General features: G+C 61.5%; 1 protein-coding gene across 2 annotated transcripts in view; it reads left to right on the forward strand.

Moving 5' to 3' along the window:
• The first annotated feature begins 7,839 nt into the window (after positions 1–7,839).
• COL16A1 (collagen type XVI alpha 1 chain) overlaps positions 7,840–19,936 on the forward strand; it is a 103,316-nt gene continuing 91,219 nt past the window's right edge. Inside the window, exon 1 of one of the 2 annotated variants that reach the window (XM_075908929.2) lies at positions 7,840–7,917. The gene's annotated coding sequence lies outside the window, so the exon portion shown is untranslated. Of the gene's footprint in view, positions 7,918–12,135; positions 12,157–19,936 lie in introns of those variants that run through there. The other variant, XM_075908930.2, reaches the window with a different exon arrangement.

Raw genomic sequence — 19,936 nt, forward strand, 5'->3', positions numbered from 1 at the left:
CCCAGCAACCAACCCCCAAAGGGGATCAAAGCCCCAAACCCGGTTTTCTCTGTGTAAATGTTTTACTCAGGGAAAGCGCAGAAGAGAAGCTCCTTTCGTCAGTGAAAGAGAGATATGCACATTGGTTGCTCCCCCATGGTAACAATTAGTTGCCATGATAGGGAACAAAAGAGTTTTTATGAAGTACAAAAAGTCGGATTTAAGTGGCTGCAAGTGAAAACAGGCAGATCAAAGCCAGCTACTAAATTAAAATGAACAGGAAACACAGGGCTAGTTCCAATCCAGCAAGCAACTTGTGACATGCAAAGTCTTACCCGAACCAGCTGTTCTTATCTCAGGCAGAAGCTTCAATCAGAGTTGGTCTTTTACTCTGACCTGGGTCTCCAGCCCCCTTCCAAGTTCTTTTGTAGCCTCTTCCGGCGGGCCAGGCAGATTCAACGGTCAGCTGAAGAAAAAGGGCCGATTGCTTTCCAGGGCTTAAATAGTCTTGCCCCCTAGGATGGGAATCCTTGGTTTTGCATCCCCCCCCCCCCATGGAAAACACCTGGTTCAAAATGGATTCCAGTACCAGGGCTCCTGCTGGCCAGCCTGCCTAGCTGTGGGATCCCAAAATGGGGAGGGGGATTTGCCTTTCCCCTCCGCTCCTGGCGAGAGAACTGGAGCCAGGCCAGCAGGAGATGTGGGGCTGTCCAGGGCAGGGCCCAGAGTAGCAGAGGGTGGGGGAGGGCAGCAAGGGCATCAGACAGGATGTGAGTGAGGCCAGGGCCTGGAATATGTTTGAGGAGGGCAGGGGGACATGCCAGGCCACTGGCAGAGCAGGAGAGGCGAGGGCTGGGACTGGAGGGGCTGTGGAGCAGGAGTGGGGTGTACTGGCCAAGCTGTGTGTGGAGAGGCTGGGGCCATGGGGCAGGATTCAGGAGTGGAACCAGAGGGGCTGTGGGGCAGGAGCAGAGAGGCTGTGAGGCAGGAGCAGGGTGTACTGGCTGAGCAGTGGGTGGAGGGGCTGGGGCCGTGGGGCAGGATTTGGGAGGGGAACCGGAGGAGCTATGGGGCAGGAGTGAGGTGTACTGGCTGAGTGGTGTGTAGAGAGGCTGGGGCTGTGGGACAGGATTCGGGAGTGGAACTGGAGGAGCTATGGGGCAGGAGCAGAATCAGAGAGGTTGTGGGGCAGAAGCAGGGTGTACTGGCCATGCGGTGCATGGAGATGCTGGGGCTGTGGGGCAGGATTCGGGAGTGGAATCGGAGGAGCTGTGGGGCAGAAGCAGAATCAGAGAGGCTGTGGGGCAGGAGCAGGGTGTACTGGCTGAGCAGTGGGTGGAAGGGCAGGAAGTGGCCGTGGGGCAGGATTCGGGAGTGGAACCGGAGGGGCTGTAGGGCAGGAGTGGGGTGTACCGGCCGTGCAGTGCGTGGAGGGGCTGGGGCTGTGGGGCAGAATTCAGGAGTGGAACCGGAGGAGCTGTGGGGCAGGAGCGGGGCGTACCGGCCGTGTGGTGCGTGAAGGGGCTGGAGCTGTGGGGCAGGATTCGTGAGGGGAACCGGAGGAGCTATGGGGCAGGGACAGAGTCAGAGAGGTTGTGGGGCAGAAGCAGGGTGTACTGGCCATGCGGTGCATGGAGGGGCTGGGGCTGTGGGGCAGGATTCGGGAGGGGAACCGGAGGAGCTGTGGGGCAGGAGCGGGGTGTACCGGCTGTGCGGTGCATGGAGGGGGTGGGGCTGTGGGGCAGGATTCGGGAGGGGAACCGGAGGAGCTGTGGGGCAGGAGCGGGGTGTACCGGCCGTGCGGTGCGTGGAGGGGCCGGGGCCGTGGGGCAGGATTCGGGAGGGGAACCGGAGGAGCTGTGGGGCAGGAGCGGGGTGTACCGGCCGTGCGGTGCATGGAGGGGCTGGGACCGTGCTGTGTGCAGGGAAGTGCCCAGCACTTGCCTACGTTGCTCTTGGCTCTGGCCCAGCGGGATTCGTCTCTGACTTTCACGAACACTCGGTCCATGAGCAAACTGCACGAACAGGCCCCGAATGGAGCCAGCGGCCGGGCCCAGGATGTTCGATGCGAAGGGCAGCGGGACGACGGCAGCCGCTGCAGAGGGGGCTCCCTGATTCCCAGAATGCCCTGCGCTAGCGCAGTCCGGGGGAGGGTGGGGGGAGTGTCCAACGTGGAATCTCCTGTCTGGTCGACCCTTCTCTTTTGCACATGGCCTCCTCCCAGCATGCATTGCGGCAGCACCCGCCGCGGGCACTGGATGGTGGAGTCGCGTCTCGTGGTTCGACTTTGTCCCCGCGCGGAGGCCTGGCTGCCGTCTCGCCGCCCGCACCCTGGCGCTAACGAGGAGCGGAGCCCGAGCTCGTAGGCTGCAATTCCTGCAACGGTCGGGCGTTGGCTGGTCGTTCGGGGAGCCCCTGGGAGAGAGGCCTGTGGCAGTGCGTCGGGGACCCCCCGCCCCTGCACCCCGTCTGCAGCAAGATGAGACTCCGCCCGCCAGTAGAACAGAGGGGGGTTATTGCTCCTCCAGGACACAGCCCAGCACAGACGTGCTGCGGTTTCAGGAGTCAGGGCCAGGCTGCCTCAGACCCCTTGGGTTAGGGGGTCCATTGTCGTCACTAGACCCTCAGCTAAGGCTGCTCCCTTCATGCTTCCCAGCCAGCCACTGCCCCTTCCCCCGAAACCTCCCTTCCCTTGTTCCCTGCCTGCCCTCAACCGGTCCGACAGGTTGGGTCTTTTTGCCTACCTGACTTAAGGCAGCCGTCCGGCTGGGCAGAGCTACAGGTACCGGCCAGTAGGGGTCACCCCAGCCCACGCACAGCCACCAGTGGATGCCCAGAGGGTGTGGCCTGCCCACTACATCAGCAGGCCCTTGTCGGGCAGAGGGGAGAGGGGCTTGGATTCCGTGGCGGCGCTAAAATGGCAGCTGCTTTCTTCCCACGTAAGCAAGGGTTATGAAACGCAGCCGCTTGCTCTAATAACTGATTACGGTGCCTCGTCTCAAACGCGCGGGCTGTAAATTAGGGGCCGAGGAGGCCTGGGCAGGCTGTAACAAAGCATGTCGTCGGATATGGACATTGGTTTAACAACTGGTGGGGAGCGTGTGCTTCGGAAGGGACGGCGAGTTCTTACGAGCCACGGGCGCCGGCCTTACCCCGGGCCGGCGCAGGGGGGTGGAGAACACAGGGGAGAACGGACCATGCTCCTTTCTAGGAGCACTTTGCCCCCTGTAGCACTTTGCAGCTGAGACTCTCAAGGGGCTTTGCAAAAGCGAGGGGAAGGCTTGTCCTCCCTGTTCGATGGGGGAAACCGAGGCAGGGAGCGGGCCAGTGACTTCCCAAGCCCCCCTAGCCTAGCCCACAACCTCACGCTCCTCCTGGAGAAGGGAAATCCTGGGAGGTGTGATTGGCCTTCAGGATGCCGGGAAGGGCTCGGTCGTGGGCTGAGCGAAGGGGAGGTACGTTTACACTGGACTGGACGGCGGGTGCCAGAGGATGGCGAGGTTGGGCCATGGGCTGCCTCAGCTGCCAGGGAAGGTGACCGGGGGGGGGGGGGGGGAGTAAAGGTTCTGTTTACCCCCCCACCCACAGTGGCTCTCTCCAGCTGGCTGAGGCCGCCCTGCATGGCTGCCCAGCTCCTTTAAGATCCCTTCTCTAGACTCTCTGCCTGGCCTGGTGCCCACTCGCCCCGTCGCTGGGCAGCCTGGAGAGCCGCCGGGAGCCTGTTGCACAAACTCGCTCGACCTCCCCTTCCAGCACCAGGCCCACTTTCCAAACAGGCTGGGGCCCAGAGACGCAAGGGAGCATCGGGATCTAACGCCCCGTGTTCGGGACCGCGGGCCCAGGCCTAGGGGGGTCCCCGAACTGCACGGCGGCCCCCAAGCCCCGCAGGCGCCTAGCGTGGACGGGCCGGTTGCGCGATGGGTTCTGGGCCCCGGTGCATCCGGCCCCGAGACCTCCCGCAAATCCGGCCCCACCCCAGCAGGGCGTGTGCACGGGGGCCTCCCACAGCCCGTCAATCCGGTGTGAGGAAGTGAGGAGTTTGGGGGCCTCAAGGGGGGTGGCAAACCGGGGGGCACTGTGCCCGGATGTTACTGGTTTCATGTGACACGGGTGGGGAGTTTGTTGTTTCAGAGAACGGCCCAGTACTGGAGCCCCGGTGACGGGTACCCTGGTGACCCCGGCCCTGCTCAGAGAACACGGGGTTCTGGCCAGACAACAGACACTGGGCGGCAGAGGGGAGACCCCAGCGACCGGCCCAGCTGACCCCAGCGAGGGGGGAACATTGGACGGGGAGGGAGGCAGAGAAGAGAGGGGCCCAGGCGACCCTCCTACCTGGGGAGAAGACAATGGCCCCCCCACAGCCTCCCACCCCCCTGCCATCTCCCCCAGACTCTGCTGTCTCCCCCCTTCACGGCCTCCCACCCTCCTGCCGTCTCCCCCCCCTCACGGCCTCCCACTCCCCTGCCATCTCCCCCACCATCTGCTGTCTCCTCCTCTCATGGCCTCCCACCCCCCTGCCAACTCCTCCCCCAGCCTCTCATCCCCCTGCCATCTCCCCCACCCTCTGCCATCTCCCCCCCCCCGCCATCTCCCTCCCCCCTCACGGCCTCCCATCCCCTGCTGTCTCCCTCCGCGCACTGTCTCCCTCACGGCCTCCCTCTCCCACCACCCCAGCCTGGCGTCAGCCCCCCTCCCCACCCCACCCCAGGAGTGCTTCAGTGAGCAACTAGCACCGCCTAGTGTCCCCGTGTGGGAAACGGGCGAGTCCGTGTGAGAGCTTCACACGCACCCCTCCCCCGCACTCGTGTTTCCGCACCAGTCGGGACGTTGCCATTCATGGGTGCTCGTGGCAGCCAAGTGGGGCCCGTGGCCAAGGCCAGGCGCGGAGCTGGCTGGGCCCCCGTGTCGGGGCGCTCGCTGCGTGGGCGGAGGAGGTTCCCTCTGGCCTGAGGCCGTCCGTCACCCCAGGAGGGTGCCAGTGAGCCGGCTGTGGTGAACGCACAGGGGCGCTGCTGGAGACACCCTAACCCCCTTGGTTCTCCCTGGCGCTCTAGGCCCCAGACGGCCTGGCCTGGCCTGTGCTGCCTGGTGCACCCTCCCGCCAGCCTGGCCTGGATTCCGCCGGACCAGCCGGGCCGGTGATGGGGCTGCATTCGCTAGTCCCTGGCTGGCCGCCGGGGCTTTGCAGCCGCTCCGCTCACAGCAGATCCCTGCGGTTGCCCTCTAAGCTGGGGCCAGACAGCAGCCCTGGTTGTGCATGATCGGTACCCGGCGCAGCGAGCTGGGCGGGCACAGCCCCTCCTCTGGCTGAACTCGCTGGGTAGCGAGGCCCCGGCCCTGGGGTAAGGGCTGTCACACCGCTGACATCAAGGGAGCGGCAGCTGCCACTAGCCTGGGCTGCGTCCAGACCCCCGGTGCGTCCTGCCTTCTGCCCACGGGGCCTTCGGCAGGGATCTCCGATCGCCACTAGATGGTGCCACCAGAGCTGGCTGCACGCGGGTCTGTGTCCGTGCCAGGGTGCTCGGCCCAAGGAGGCTGTGCAAAGACTCGGCAGAATCCGCCCCTGGGGGAGGTTGAATTTGCTCCCCCTGTACCAGGGGCCTGGGTCAGTTTTTCTAGTGGTGGGTGCGGACAGCCGCTGCACCAAACTGTAAACCCTGAGGAGCCACGGCTACCCTGCTTGAATTAGCGCGGACGTCCCACTCCCATCTCTCTCGGGTTTTTCTTCTTTCTCCTCTTCAGCATCCAAGGAAGTGAGTCGTCGGTCACCAAAGCTTATGCCCTAAAGAGCCTAATACGTGTGTTAGTCCTTAAAGTGCCTCCTTTAAGTGTTCTCCTGGTGGGTTTTGCAGAAACAAACCAACCCGGCTCGCCTGTGACAATGGAAACCACGTCCGTCGGACGCCCCCCGCACCCCTAGTCCCGGCACCTTGCACTGGCATGCTGCTTGCAACTTCCTGTCTTTGGTCAGTGGCCGGGACCCACCCGTGGCTGCCCCCCTCTGGCCTGCGTGGTCTCTGTGGCTGGGGAGGAGACATGGCTGCCTCCTGGTCTCACTTCTGCCATAATAGGTGCCCTCCAAAGAGCTGCCTCACAAGTCGTCTCTCTCTCTCCGGGACGCGGTGCCAGAGCCCTGCACCCGGGCCCCTGGAGCTCTGCTTGCATCCGCCCTCGGCGGGCGAGAACAGGAAGCAAAGTCTGTGCTGTCTTTGGAGGATCTCAGGCGTCCCGATCCCAATGAATGGCTCTTCGCCATCTCGGCCATCCAGATGGGTAAACTGAGGCACGTGGCCTGGGCGGGAGATGGGCCAGGAGGGGGGATGGTTTGGGCCGGGGATAGGGGCTCTGCTAGAAATGGGATCGTGTCCTCATGCCTGGCCAACATGCTGCAGGTCCACTGCCCTGTTTTGGGGGCTCCCCCAGGCCCCCAGACCCTGCCTGATGCTGGGCTCAGTCGGCCGGCTGGGCTGGGGCTTTGCAGGTACCATCACTGCCAGCTCAGCTGCAAGTCAGGCCTGTTGTGCTCTAGGAATAAAACCACGGCACCTACTTCGCTTTTGACCTTCGGAGCCACCTTCCCCGAGCTGCAGAACATGCCTGTGAGAGTCTGGTTGCCTGTAATGGTTTTCTCTACTAAAATCACAGTCTGCAGTTGGCAGCCCTGGCTACCGGTGCGCTGATAAACCGGTCGCCAATTTCCTCGCACGATGCCTGTTGCTTCCTGCCCCTCTCGGGCCCGGCTGGATTTGGCCCCGGCAAGACACTGTCCCAGGGACTGGAACGGGGCGTTTTGTGTGTGAGGAGGAGATGGCGGCTCGGTGCGGAGACCCCCGTGGGGCACTTGCTGAGGGGCATGGTCCCTTGGGGGGACAGCGGCCTGGGCAGGCCTGGGGGGTCCCAGGAAGTGACTCAGCCGGGTGACAGGGAGAGCTGCTGTGAGCTGCCCCACGGAGAGCCCGGATCGGGTTTTTTTTTTGAGTCCATGGCAGGCCCCCTCCTGCCAGGTGATGCTACGCTGATTCAGCACCACCAGGGGGCGGGGCAGGGTCCCTGCTGGTGTAAATGGGATCCACTGGACACCAGGGAGGCTGCCCCCGTGTCTGCACCATCCCTGCCCACGTGCCCGGTGTAGGCCCTGGGGACCCCGCCCCACACGCTGGGAAAGGCAGGGAGGCCGGGGACGGGGTCCCACCCTGCTCGGAGCTGCCGGGGCCTGGTAAGGAGGCAGAGGACACCAATCACTGGCCAGTGGGGAGCCAGCCCCAAACGCTCGTGAAAAACGCCAGGGCACCTTTCACAAGGCCCGGTCCCTCTTAGCGCCAGCACCTGCCCTGCCCCCGGGGCTGAGGCAGACGGGACGGTGCCAGCTGCAGAGTCCGCACCCTGCCTGGCTTTCCCAGCAAAGGTCGGAGCTGCCCGCCCCCACCAGCTGCCCGAGGGCTCCGTGGGGGAGGCCCGTGCCCTGTGCCCCCCAGCCAAACGTTCCAGCCACTCGGTGCTGCCCTAGTGCAGTCCGGAGGGCCTAGGTCACAGCCGCGGAGCCAAAGATCCTGCGGCCCGAGAGAGCCTGGAGGAGCTTTGCAGCTCTGGCCTTGGCTCCTGAGAGCTGGCAGGCAAGAGGGGCCTGGGTCCATCCCAGGGAACAAGCGGATGCAGGGAGGGGGAGTCAGGGTCTGCCCCAGGGCTTTTGGGGCCCTAGATGAGCGATGACTTTGCCCCCTGTGCCAGGGTGCACCAACCCCGCTCTGGCCCTGCAAGGGTTAACCAGGGCTCCCGAGAGCCCCGCCCCCACGGCCCTGCTGGGCAGGTATAAAGGCTGGTGGAGCTGACAGCTGCTGGGTGGGGAGGGCTGCAGAGGGACTGAGCTGTGGGGGCCAGTCAGCAGGGAGCGGCTGGAGGAGTCCTGTCTGGAGGAGAGTGGAGAAGGCGGCAGCTGTGGTGAGTCTGGTAGGAAGTAGCTCAGGGTGGGGAGTTAGCTTGGGGCAGATTCCCTGCTGAGCTAGCGGTGGTCACCTACCTGGGCCCTGGGCTAGGACCTGGTGGAGAGGGTGAGCCCAGGTCCCCTAGCCCCCAGAGGGTTACAGCTGTGACTAGTGACTGCAACTGCTAGGCATTGCTGCCCTGGGAGCAGGGAGTGTGGCTACCTGCTCCGGCTACTGGGCCTCACTGCCCTCTGAGCAGGATGTGAGAACAGACTCTGGCCGCTGGGCCTCACTGCCCTTCAAGAAGGGGGTGTTTCACTGTCTGTGGCCACTAGGCCAGACTGCCTTGGAGACAAGGTGTAGTTATTGGCCTGGAGCCATTGACATTGAGACACATGGAGGGGAGCTTTATTTGGGAGGCCTTAGAAGGCTACTGTCCTGCCCTTGAGGGGGCTGGGGAAAAGGACACAGTAGCCCCCCCACCCCGGTACTATATAGTGAGCAATGAGATGTCTAGAAGGCAATTTTACTTTTATTTATTTGGCATTTGAAATGAGCCGTGTTGAAATAAAAATAAACCTTTGGTCTGAGTTCTCTTCTACTTTTGATGAACCGGAACATCCTGAGACCGTGGGTGGGGTCTGCTGCCCAGTCGCTGACCCTTCAAAGTTTTCACCTCCAAGTCCAACACGAGACACATTCTTTGTGGACTCAGCGTCTTCGGGATCCCGGCCCCTAACACGGCAGAGCAGCTGTCGCGGGTCGCTGACCGGCCTTCGCTAAGTGTGAGCCCCCCTGACTCATCCCCACTGACTCAGCTGCATGCCTGGCCAAGGCTGGGCTACTGAGGTCGACTGACCGCCCCGCGCGCTGGAAGCTCTGCCGTGACACATCCGAATGGGACTTCCACCCAGCTCGCGCTCCAGAGTGTCAACTAAAAACTCCACAAGCACAGTATTTGCTACTTTGGTTTATAAGTGAGAACAGATTCATGTGGTTTTTAGATGGAGGGAAAAAAATTCCCTTCCATCTAATTGGGTGACCGCCTCGTTTGCTTGTATTAAGGGCGGGAAACCTAAGGCCTGGGGGGCCAGTTGCAGCCCCTGGTTTTCCTGGATCTGGTGCCTGATGCTCAGGGCTGCCCCCCCTGCATGAGGGTGCTTGTGCTCCAGCCCCCCTGCTATCTCTCCATGGGGCTGGATCATACAATCTACTAGCCTGCCCCCCCAGGCTGTGGTGTGGGAGGGGAATGTGGGGAGGGTCTTTCTGCTTCTCAGTTGGGCCATGTCCGTGAGGATTTGTTTTTTCTTGTTTGCTTCTCACTTGTGTGCAGCCCCCGACTGATTTTCCTGTGGGTCAGCGGCCCCCGGCCCAAAACAGGCTCCCCAGCCCTGGCCTATATGGGGGGCTGCCCCTGGCCGTGGGTTCGCAGGGTGCTGGGAGTTTGTACCGACTGCACCCGGCTGCCCCTGCCTTCCCTGTTGACCATCCCTGGGCAGAGCCCTCAGCCGGAGCCTGGTACAGCCTCGATTCAACCTCTCCTGTGTACGCGGCGGGGGGAGGTGGCATCTCGCCCCGGGGACTTGCTGCCCCTGCCCTGGCTGGCAGCAGCGCTGCGATTCCTTGGGCAGGCTGCACCCTGAATGGCAGTCGATACAGGGCATGGGCCTGGGGGTCTAGGCTGGAGCGTGGCCTGGCTGAGCTTGCAGAGACTGGCTGGGCGGGGGGGTGTTGCTGGGAAGATGCTAGCAGCTCCCAGGGACTGGCTAGTTCTGTTGCAGCACCAGCCCATCCAGCTCACCTGGGGGGTGGGGGGAGGATGAGCGGGGTCTCTGGTTCAGTCCATCCTCTCCCTAGATGGGATGCAGACAGAGGCCTTGCTGTGCCAGTTCCCTTTGACATGTGCCCCTAGCTGACATGGCCTTCTGGGACCCCGCCTTCCCCCCAGGGCTCAGTCCTGGGCCTTCTGGGACACCCTCCCCCCCGCCCTCCTTCTGTGCATGCACCCCCACCCCCCACAGACTCAGTCCTGGGCTTTCTAGGATCCCCCCAAGCTCACTTCTGCAACGACCCCCCCACCCCTGGGGCTCAGTCCTGGGTCTTTTGCGACCACCGTGCCCCCGCCCTGGGCTCAGTCCTGGGCCTTCTGGGACCCCCCTTCCCCCCAGGGCTCAGTCCTGGGCCTTCTGGGACCACCCCCCCCCCAGGCTCCAGCCTTTCCCGGCCACGTCAGTGGGGTGGTTTTCTCGGCCTCCTTCCCACCCGTCTGGCTCTAGCCCCAAACCCCCTGGGCAGCCCTCGCCCTGCCGACCTGGTGCTGAATGATTCAGGGAGGACTCTGCCCCCCGTCTCCTGCAGGCCGGGCCGGGCTGGGCTCCATGACCCGCTTGCCCTTTCCAGGCTGGGCTGGCCCTAGGGCAACGGGCCCGTCTGAGCCGGGTCGGGGCCCGGCTGAGCAGACACACGCATCCACCGGTGAGGCTAGGCGCCAGGGCTAAAGGCGGCCGGCCTGGCAGTCCAGGCAATCGGAGCCCCCCGAGACGGCTCAGCCCGCAGGGGAGGCTGGGTCCCCGAGGCTGACAACATCCCTTTAAGACCAACTGCTAATTACACAACCCAGCCGTTCCCGCCAGCATCTGGTTCGGGTTTCGAGCGACTCAGGCAGCCGCTTGGCTCAGCGTCGTAGCCAGAGCGGAGCTTCCGGTCCCCCTGACGATCCCTCAGGCTGGCCGAGGCCCTGCAATGCTGCTGGGGGAGCGGGAAACTGAGTCCTTCTCCCCAGCCCTCGACCCCTCCTGGGTCACGGCACACGGAGCTGGGAGGAGACACCTCCCCTCCCCCCGCCCTTGCATCTGTCTGTGGAGAGACAAAAGGGTTCCTTAGATGGCCCAGCTCTGGGGGCTGCCGTGCCGAGCTGGGGTGGCTGGACCGGACAGGGGCAGGAGGGGCTCGCGTGTCCATTGGCAACCAGGTCTCTATGCAGGCAGCAGGACTCCGGTGCTGGCTCTTTGACCCAAAGGCCCTGCCCCTGCCTGGAGCGGCACCTTCCTGCCCCCTTTCCTGTGCACGCCCTGGTGGCCTCGGGGGGGGGGGGACGCTTGTACCTGGCCCCCGTGCCCTGTGGCACCCGCTTCGGATGCGCGCTTGGCCTGTCCTGTGTCCAGTACCCGCCCTGGGCCTGGCCGCTCAGTGTCCCGGCACCTTGCGGCCTCGGTTATGAAAGTAAAAAAGAAAAAGGCTTGAGACCCAGCGAGGCCCCGGCTGCGTGGGGCAGTGACAGCCCGGGGGTCCAGCGGGAGCCGAGTGCTTGGCCTGCTGGGGCGTGGCTGCCCGGGAGAGCCCCACATGTCTGATGGCTCCGGCTGCAGCTCAGCATGGAGCCGGTCTCCCCAGCCTTGGCCGGACCGGCTGGCGGCTCCGGGCCTGGTGCTGGTTTTGCTAATAATAGCGGTGTCTGGCGTCCCTGTGGTGCAGCCCGTTCTGTGCTGGCCGGCTGTGGCGTTGCCGCTGGCTGGCTGGCCTCCGCCGGACCAGCCCTCCCCCTCCCCCCTACGCAGGACTGCAGCCCTCCTAGGGCGGCCACGTCAGTTGGACGTGTTCCTGGAGGTTTCGTCACACGGCGTCATCGGCACTGACGGATGAGGCTGTAATTCCTGGAGACGTCAGGGTGATTGTGGGGAGCTGGCAGCACGCGCTGCCTTCCCCATGGGATGCTGAGGGGGCGAGGGGGGGAGGGGGGGAGTTCCCTTGCATGTTCCCACTGCACCCCCCCCCCGGCAGGTGGGTTCTGCAGAGGTGAGTGGGAAGCGCTGGGGTCACGTGCTACTTACACCACTGGAGGCTGCCCCTTAATCGTGCTCTTTGGACCCCTGAGCCTCCCCTTGCTTCCAGCGCCTGGGTTCCGACTCCTGGCGTGGGGGGGAGGCCCCTCCGGGGCCAGGGCCCGCTGTCCCGGGGCCGGGCCCGCTGTCCCTGGGCCTCCGTGTGCACCCGGTCCCCTCACCGCAGGCTCCGAGGGAAAGGAATCCGCAGCGAGAGGCGGCTCGGAGATTTCGCAGGGCATCTGTTGGTAATTAATGGCCTTCGTTACCTCAGAGGCTCCATCTGCGGTGAGGGAACGGAGCCCGCGGGGGAGACGGGATCTGGGGATTTGCAGCGATTTCCTCTGGGCCAGAGAGGGGATGGAAACTCGCAGGCCTGAGGGGGACAGCCGGGGAGGGCTCCGCCTGGGTGATTCCTGTTCCAATCCAGCCTGGTGAGAGAAGAGAAAGGGAGGCTGTTCGGGGACAGGGTGACACGGGGGGAGAGGGAATAATACTGGTTCTTCCACAAGCCCTTCCGGGCCCCTTCTGGTTTGGAGACGACACCAGGAGGAAGGGGAGTGGGGAGGAAGGACCCCAGCAACGTCGAACCGCCCATGGGCCCGTTGGTTCCGTGCAAAATTTTCACACGTGCAAAGGGTGACCGCACCGTATCCTGGTGCAGCTTGGCCGGCCTGGGAGGGCTTTCGTTTTCGGGAGCTGCCTCACGCGGAGAACTTTGAAACGCTCGAGCCTTGCGCCAAACTGGCGCACGGACAAAGCCGGACCATCTCCAAACCATTCAGGAGGTTTCAGGCATTTCTGTGCTCCCCAGAGCAGCCGGGTGTGCCGCCGCATTCATTCTCAGCTCATTTCGGAGCGTGCGCCAGTGGGGGGGGGGGGTGGAGTGGGAGGTGTGTGTGTGTGTTTGTGCGCCTGTCCATGCAGGGGGCAGTGAGCGCATGCATGACTGTTTTTTGTGTGTGTATTATGTGAGGGATCATAGTGGGGGGGCATCAAAGGGCTGTGTGTGCATGCGGGGAGGGGCAAGTGTGTGTTGTGTGTGTGAGTGGGCAAGGAGCTGTGTGGCTACGTCTAGACTGGCATGATTTTCGGAACAGCGTCTAGATTGGCACTGACGCTTTTCTGCAAAAGCACTTTTTGTGGAAAAGCGTCCGTGGCCAATCTAGACGCGCTTTTGCACAAAAAAGCCCCGATCACCATTTTCGCGATCGGGGCTTTTTTGCGCAAAACAAATCTGAGCTGTCTACACTAGCCCTTTTGTGCAAAAGGGACTTTTGCCCGAACGGGAGCAGCATAGTATTTCCGCAAGACGCACTGATTTCTTACAGTAGGAAGTCAGTGCTTTTGCGGAAATTCAAGCGGCCAGTGTAGACAGCTGGTAAGTTTTTTCCGGAAAAGCGGCTGATTTTTCCGGAAAAACTGGCCAGTCTAGACACAGCCTGTGTGTATAAGACCAGCTGGGCAGCAGCACCAGAGCAATCTCAGCCCCTACCCTCGGTTGTGCCGTCTCTCCGGGCCTGGCTGTTGCGGCTCTCACCCTAGTGCTCCGGCTGTCCTTGTGTTTTCTCTGCATCAGCATCTAATTATGCGTCAGCAAAGGCAGCCTGTGGGGACCCCTTCCAGCCAGCACCAGATGGAACATTAACCCCCAAACCAGGCCCCTGCTGCGGTTCCCGGGAAACGACTCCGGCTGGCCGCTCGGCGCTTTGCCGGGGGAAGCAGAGGGGGAAATGTCCCACCACAAGCTGCCTCTCTGCGCCATCGTGTCTCGGAGCCGTCGGGTTGCAAGCCCAGTGACTGAACCGCGCGGCTTTGATTTGTGTCTCTTGGCTGCCTGGGCCTGGGCTTCCTGAAAGATGAGCTCGCCTCTGTGAGTTTCGTGCTCCGTGGGTCGTTGTGGGAGGAGGGGCAACGTTCTTCTCCTTTTCATGTGCTGAGCCTGCTCAGTTGCGGTGCCGTGGCGTGTGCAAGGCGCTGCACAAAGTCAGCAACAATTCCCACCTCAGAGTGCTCACACTCTCACTAAGCCAGCAATGGGGGCGGGGGGAAGAAATAACTTGGGATGCCCATTTTACAGCTGGGGGGACTGAGACCCAAAGCCATGAAGCGATTTGTCCCAGGTCACACGGGAAACCTGTGGCAGAGCTGGGAATAAAACTCAAATCCCGTGGGTCCCAATCCAGCACCCAATGGTCAGGCAGGAGCTGGTATGCACAAGCCGGCTCCCCACAAGCACCGGCTCCCAGAGAGCTACCAGCCCCCAGCATGCTGCTGCCTCTGATACAGAGGCAGCCCCCACCCCCGCATGGAAACATGTATCCAGTGACATTTTCAGCAGGTACACGTTTACCAAAAAAAATGCATTTTAACCTCCCTCGTATGCAGCAGGCACCATTCAAATCGCCATGGTAAGCATTTGCTGCCATTGACTCGACCCTGGTCTGGCATTTGTGTTGCTTCCCCCGCATTGTTCCCTCTAAACATGTCTATCTATGTGCAGAATAAATTTTGTTGTGTGCACCACAGTGCGTGCGAATGTGCACCACTAAGGGAAACAAAAACCAACTGTGGGTGCTCTGCTGATCAGCATCAGAATCTCGGCATCCTGACCAGCCGCACACATGCCCAACTGACAAGGAACACTGCTGCCCCCGCCCCCGTCAATGCAGAAACCCACAGGAGAGCGGCGAGATTTGTATCGGCTCCCGTGATTTGTGCTCGTTATTAATGTGATTGACGTATTCGCGTTGCGGCTGCGCTATTTGCCCACCGCTTGGATGCTGCTGTGCAGGAGACCCCGCGAACTACACCGCTGCATTGGAGAGCGGAGCCATGCAATGAGGTGTGCGTTAGGAGCTGATCTTCCCTCCCCGCTGGATCCCGGCAGGGAGACTGGCTCCCCCTCCTGGGGGATGGAACTAGCCCGTCTCCGGGGCCAGGATGGAAACGTGTCTCTGACCGCGGGTGCTGCAGAACGAAGGGGGCTGGTTCCGGCGTTTGACCGGACTTTGTAGCCGCTTCTCTGCGGCTCTGAGAGCAAGAAATAGCCCGGGGCGTGTTCCATGCAGGGCCTGTTTGGGGAGGTGACCACGGCACCAAAAGAGCAAAGGGCTGTGACCGCCCTGCAGCCTTGTACGGGCAGGCCGGAGGGGGTGTCTGCCTGTTGGACGACCGGGACAGCTGGGCTGCGTGCGACGTTTCAGCCTGAAAAATGTGAAACCTGCTCCAAAGGGAGATTTATAACGGAAGCGATTGCCAGCCCGGAGCGCGTGCTCTGTGAAGGTGCCCCTGGCAGGCAAGATAGAAGGGGAATTAACTGACTGGCCGTGAGCGACACACAGGGGTTCTGAGTGTGTGCACAGGGGTCTATCATGAGCAGTGTGGCCTAGTGGCACGAGCACTAGGCTCCAGAGGCCTGGGTTCTATTTCTGCTGCTGAGTTACCTTGAGCACGTCTCCAGGCCCGATTCCCTGGCCAACGCGGGTCTTTACGGGACTTTACGTTGCAAGCAGGCAGGGGGACTGTCTCACTATGGAGCACCAATCTCTGCTGGGCACTACTATTGTGCAAATAACCGTGCAGCTCCCTGCAGCTGTCTGTGTGCGTGCTGGTGGCTGGAAGGTGCGTGCGACGGTGAGCCAGCGCCAAGTGCGTTTGTGCGTGCGACGGTGAGCCAGCGTGGGGAGGTGGCCTTAGAAAGAGGGCTCAGTGTTTCCTTCCCCGGCCTCTCCTCGGGCGGAGTTGGAGGCTGATCGCTTTTTCCGAGCCTCGCACGAGGAAGTGCCCCCGGAGTCCACAGCAGCCGCCTCGTGCGTGGCGTTGCTACCGCGAGGGCTCGTGGGTCAGGCCGGGGCTGCAGAACCCTGCCGTGCTCATTGCATTTGAACAATGTCTTCGTAACGCCTCCCCTGCCGTAATGCTGTAGAGAGCCGCCTTCGGCTCGGCTCTGCCATGGACGTTTGGGGGCTCCTCTCCCTGCAGAGCGAATGGCGGCTTGCAGACCTGTTTGCTTAGTACCGTGACCTCCGCACGGGACGGTTCCTGCCCACGCTTAGAAACGCACCGAGTGATGCTCCCAACAGGAGGAGAATCAGGAGGAGGCAAACAGCCGGCACGTGGAAATAGACGGGTGAGGCAAAACCATCCCTCCGAGTCCCTTTTCTGGAGCCAGTGAATATTGGTAAAGTCTCTTCTTCCATCACAGTCCTCTTGGGCACACAAGAATAAGGCTTCCGTCTCGTCTGGATTATCATAGAACACTAGAACTGGAAGGGACCTCGAGAGGTCATCGAGTCCAGTCCCCTGCCCTCACGGCAGGACCAAGCACCGTCTAGAGCATCCTACACGTGTCTGTCAACCTGCTCTTAAATCTCTCCAGGGATGGAGATTCCACAACCCCCCTGGGCAATTTATCCCAGTGTTTCACCACCCCGACAGGCAGGAAGTTTTTCCTAACGTCCAACCTCAACCTCCCTCGCTGCAATTTTGCCCCCGAAAGCTTGTGATACTGCAGATATTTTGTGAGTCTCTAAGGTGCCACAGGACCACTCGTTTTTAAAATTCCAGACTCACATGATGCCGCCTCTGAGAGACAAGAACATCGGAACGGCCCCACGGGGTCAGACCGAAGGTCCATCCAGCCCAGTGGCCTGTGTGCCCACAGTGGACAAGGCCACCTGCCCCAGAGGGCGTGAACAGAAGGAAGGAATCCGCAATTGATCTCTCCTCTGTTGCCCCTTCCCAGCCTCTGACAAACAGAGCCTGGGGCCACCTGGCTAACGGATGGGGGAGGAGAAAGGAATTAGTCCTGTTCAATTCTGAGTGGGGAATGACGGTTGCTCCCCTGCATTAGAAGGGTTGCCAGCTGTCCGGACAGTCCAGTATTTTCGCCTCCTGTCTTGTAAAAAAAAAATCAGAAAATACCGGCCACCTAAAACGTCCGGTATTTTCTGATTTTTTTTTTCCTGGCCAGGAGACGAAAATACCGGCCACCTGGCAACCCTAAGACACACTCAGCAACTGGACCCGGCCCCTGGCCTCGCTGCCCCCGATACCCCCAGCCCATCACTCCCAGACCTCCTGCTTACCTGGTTCTGCAGGGAAGCTGCATTCTGGCTTGATCAAGAAAACAAAATCACCGCCCTGGGTCTTAGTGCTCAACTGCTCCCCTTTTCCTATCCCTATTCTGACTTTGCATGAACTCTGAAAGGAGCCATGCTGTTTTATTTTTTTTTCTCAACTTTAGTCCCCCCCCCACAACAGAATCCCCCCCCCCCCGGTGTTTTCTTTTTCTTTGGGGGGAGGGTGTTTGGTATTTTTGGTTAAACCATCTGGCAACCCCTTTGTTAGACCAAATCAGATGCAGGAGGGAGAGGAGAGGGCTCCGGATGAAGGAGGATCTGACTTTGTTGGTGTTCTCAGGACAAAAGGTGGGTCAGCCGTGGCCAGGGTCTTTGGAAGTTGTGAGCTGGGGGGGGGGGGGGTGATATACCAGGTGGGTCTGGGGCACTGTCCAATCAGGGCAAATTGCTCAGAGTCAGGGGGTCCAGGAGCTGTAAGTAGCCCTGCCCTAGGTCACAACCCCAACCCTTGCCCCCTTACCCCAGGTCACAACCCCCTCCTTCACCCAAACTCCCTCTCAGACCCCACACCCTGTCTTGCACCCTCCCCTCCCTCGAGCGCTCTTCCGTACCCAACCTTGCACCCCCCCATAGAAAAGTGCAGCCCTGGACCACTTCCCAATATCTTGGAGTGGCCCCCATCAAAAATGATTGCCCACTGGGGGCTAGATGCACCAATCACCATCCTTTTAACACGTCTCTTCCCAAACTGGGTTATTTAAGAGCCTTAGGTTGGTTTAAACAAAGAGCAGCTCTGGGAAAATAATTGTCCCATAAAAAGGAAGGATGGCCATTGGGTTCTGTTTCATACCCAGTTGCTTTAATTACCCCGTAATTACCACGGGACTGTCAGTAGCTAAGGGATAAATGCCCTGTCACGGGGACTGTCACCAGGATAGATGGGGAGGATTTGAACCGAGTGCCTAATGCACCGTCTGGCTCCCTCGACGGCTTATTTACCGTGGCCTGTGTAAATACCCGTTGTTAATGAGGAGCGTGTTTATTGAGATACATGCATCCCTAATGCGCGTTTGTAAAGCCTCGGTGTAAATAGATTTGTCATCGTTAGGGAAGACACCAGTTGAATGCCGCATCGTCCTTGGGGAGGGCAGAGGCAGCCGGAGAAGAGAAGGGGAAAGCGCAGGGTTAGGCTCATTTAGGAGCTGAGTTTCTCAGCCCCCTAAGTGTGGGGGCACGGGAGGCGGGCACACCGGGACTTATTGGTAAATGCAGGACAAAGACGAGGAAATGATCATTTGTATTTGGGTCGTGCTTGGAGGCCCCGTTGCACCAAGTGCTACACAGACGCGGGGAGAGGCAGCTCCTGCCCCAAAGAGTTGTAGGGAACCTAAGTACCAGGGGCCGGATGTGGCCCCAGCTTGCCTGGATCCCGCCCCCAAGGCTCCCCCCAGCATTGGGGAACCTGCGCTGGTGCTCCAGCCTCTCCACTCCCTGCCTGTGGGGCCAGAGTGCACAAAATCGACCAGCCTGCCCCCCCCCCCCGCTCTGGTGTGCAAGGGGAATGTGGGGAGCATCTTTCTCCTTCTCAGGCCGGGGCTGCTTCAGTGAGGGGTTGGTGGTTTGTTTGTGGGGCTTTTTTTATTCTCACTTGTGTGCAGCCCCCGCTCCCCAAAAGGTTCCCCACCCCTGACCTAAATAGACCAGGGGTGGCAGAAAAGGGAGATGTTACCCCCATTTTACAGCTGGGGAAACTGAGGCTTTTTATTGTATTAAACCTGGTCACGCAGGGAATTGAACACGCAGCTCCCTAGCCACAAGACCGTCCTTCCCAATAGACCAAAGGTTGCCTGGTGGACCCCACTGCCACAGGAGATCAAAGGGTTAAACAGCTGTGACATAGTGGGGGGTGTTGTCTGCCTGTGATTCCCACTGACTCACCCACGTGTGGATTGGCCCAGACACCTAGCCCAGCCTGAGCAGATAACAAGGCTCTTCCCAGGGGGAGAGACAAAGGGAGGGAGGCGGAGGCGGCCACCTGGCTGGGGGGCAGGGCCTGGGAGCTGGGCAGTTTTTGGCTGGGAAGACATGAAGAGAAGAGGCTAAGCTGGGGGTCAGGGGCCTGTGGACCCGAACCCCAAGGGGGCTGAGGCAGCCTGGCCCTGACTCCTGGAACCACATCACGTCTGTGCTGGGCTGTGTCCTGGAGGAGCAATAAACCCCCCTGCTCTACTGGCGGGCGGAGTCTGTTCTAGCTGCGGACGGGGTGCAGGATCGGGGAGGGGGTACCCAACACCGCCACAGCCGCCCCGCTGGGTTTTCAGAGGGTTGGCTAAGTGTCGGGCTGCTGATCCTTGCAGGAGCCAGGAACTTTCATGCTCCAGGGCCGATCACAGCAGGGGTCAGGAAGAATTATTCTCCCCCACCCGGTGCAGCATGGCACAGCCGGCAATTAGAGGGGTTGCCGTCCCCTTTGGAGGGGTTAGCTCTTGGCTGCAGCTGGAGGCAGGCTGCAGGGCGGGCTCAGGCAATGCTCTGATCTGATTGGGCGCAGGTGGGCTGGATTCCCAATGGCCGGTGGACCCCAGCTGAACGTGGTCAGGTTGCAGGCCACCAGAGGCAGGTGGGGCGAGTGGTTCTGTGGACTCCCCACCCTCGCATCTAAAAAGGAGCAGCCTGGCTTATCCCTTGGGCCTGTTCCCCATCTCCTGGCCCAGGGAAGTTCCCCTTGAGGTTTGAATCCCCATCAGGTGCTGCCCCGGTGTGATGGGCTGTGGGCAGCCCCCTTGCCGCAGGACTCCGGCACCAATGGGGCGACCGGCGGCGTGGGACCCCATGTGGCCAGTTCAGCGCGTGGCAAAGGTACTGTGGGAATGTGCTCTTCTGGGCCCCCCTGCATTAGCACCACATGGAGGCCACTGCTACTGCCCTGGCTCCTCGCCCCCCGGCCTGGGCCCGGTGAGTTCCTGTTCGGCCCAGCTGGGGCTAAGAGCTGCTGGGGCGGCTGGTGGAAAAATCAGTTCCTGCCAGTTCTATGTGGCGGCCTCAGTTTCAGACGGGAGCCCTTGTGGTGGGAGTTCTGCCTGACTCGGCGGCTCTTGCAGAACGTGGCGGGGGCTCGCGAAGCGCCGCA

Source organism: Pelodiscus sinensis, chromosome 26 (assembly GCF_052426305.1).
Source record: "Pelodiscus sinensis isolate ZL-2025 chromosome 26, ASM5242630v1, whole genome shotgun sequence".
NCBI classification, from domain to species: domain Eukaryota; kingdom Metazoa; phylum Chordata; order Testudines; family Trionychidae; genus Pelodiscus; species Pelodiscus sinensis.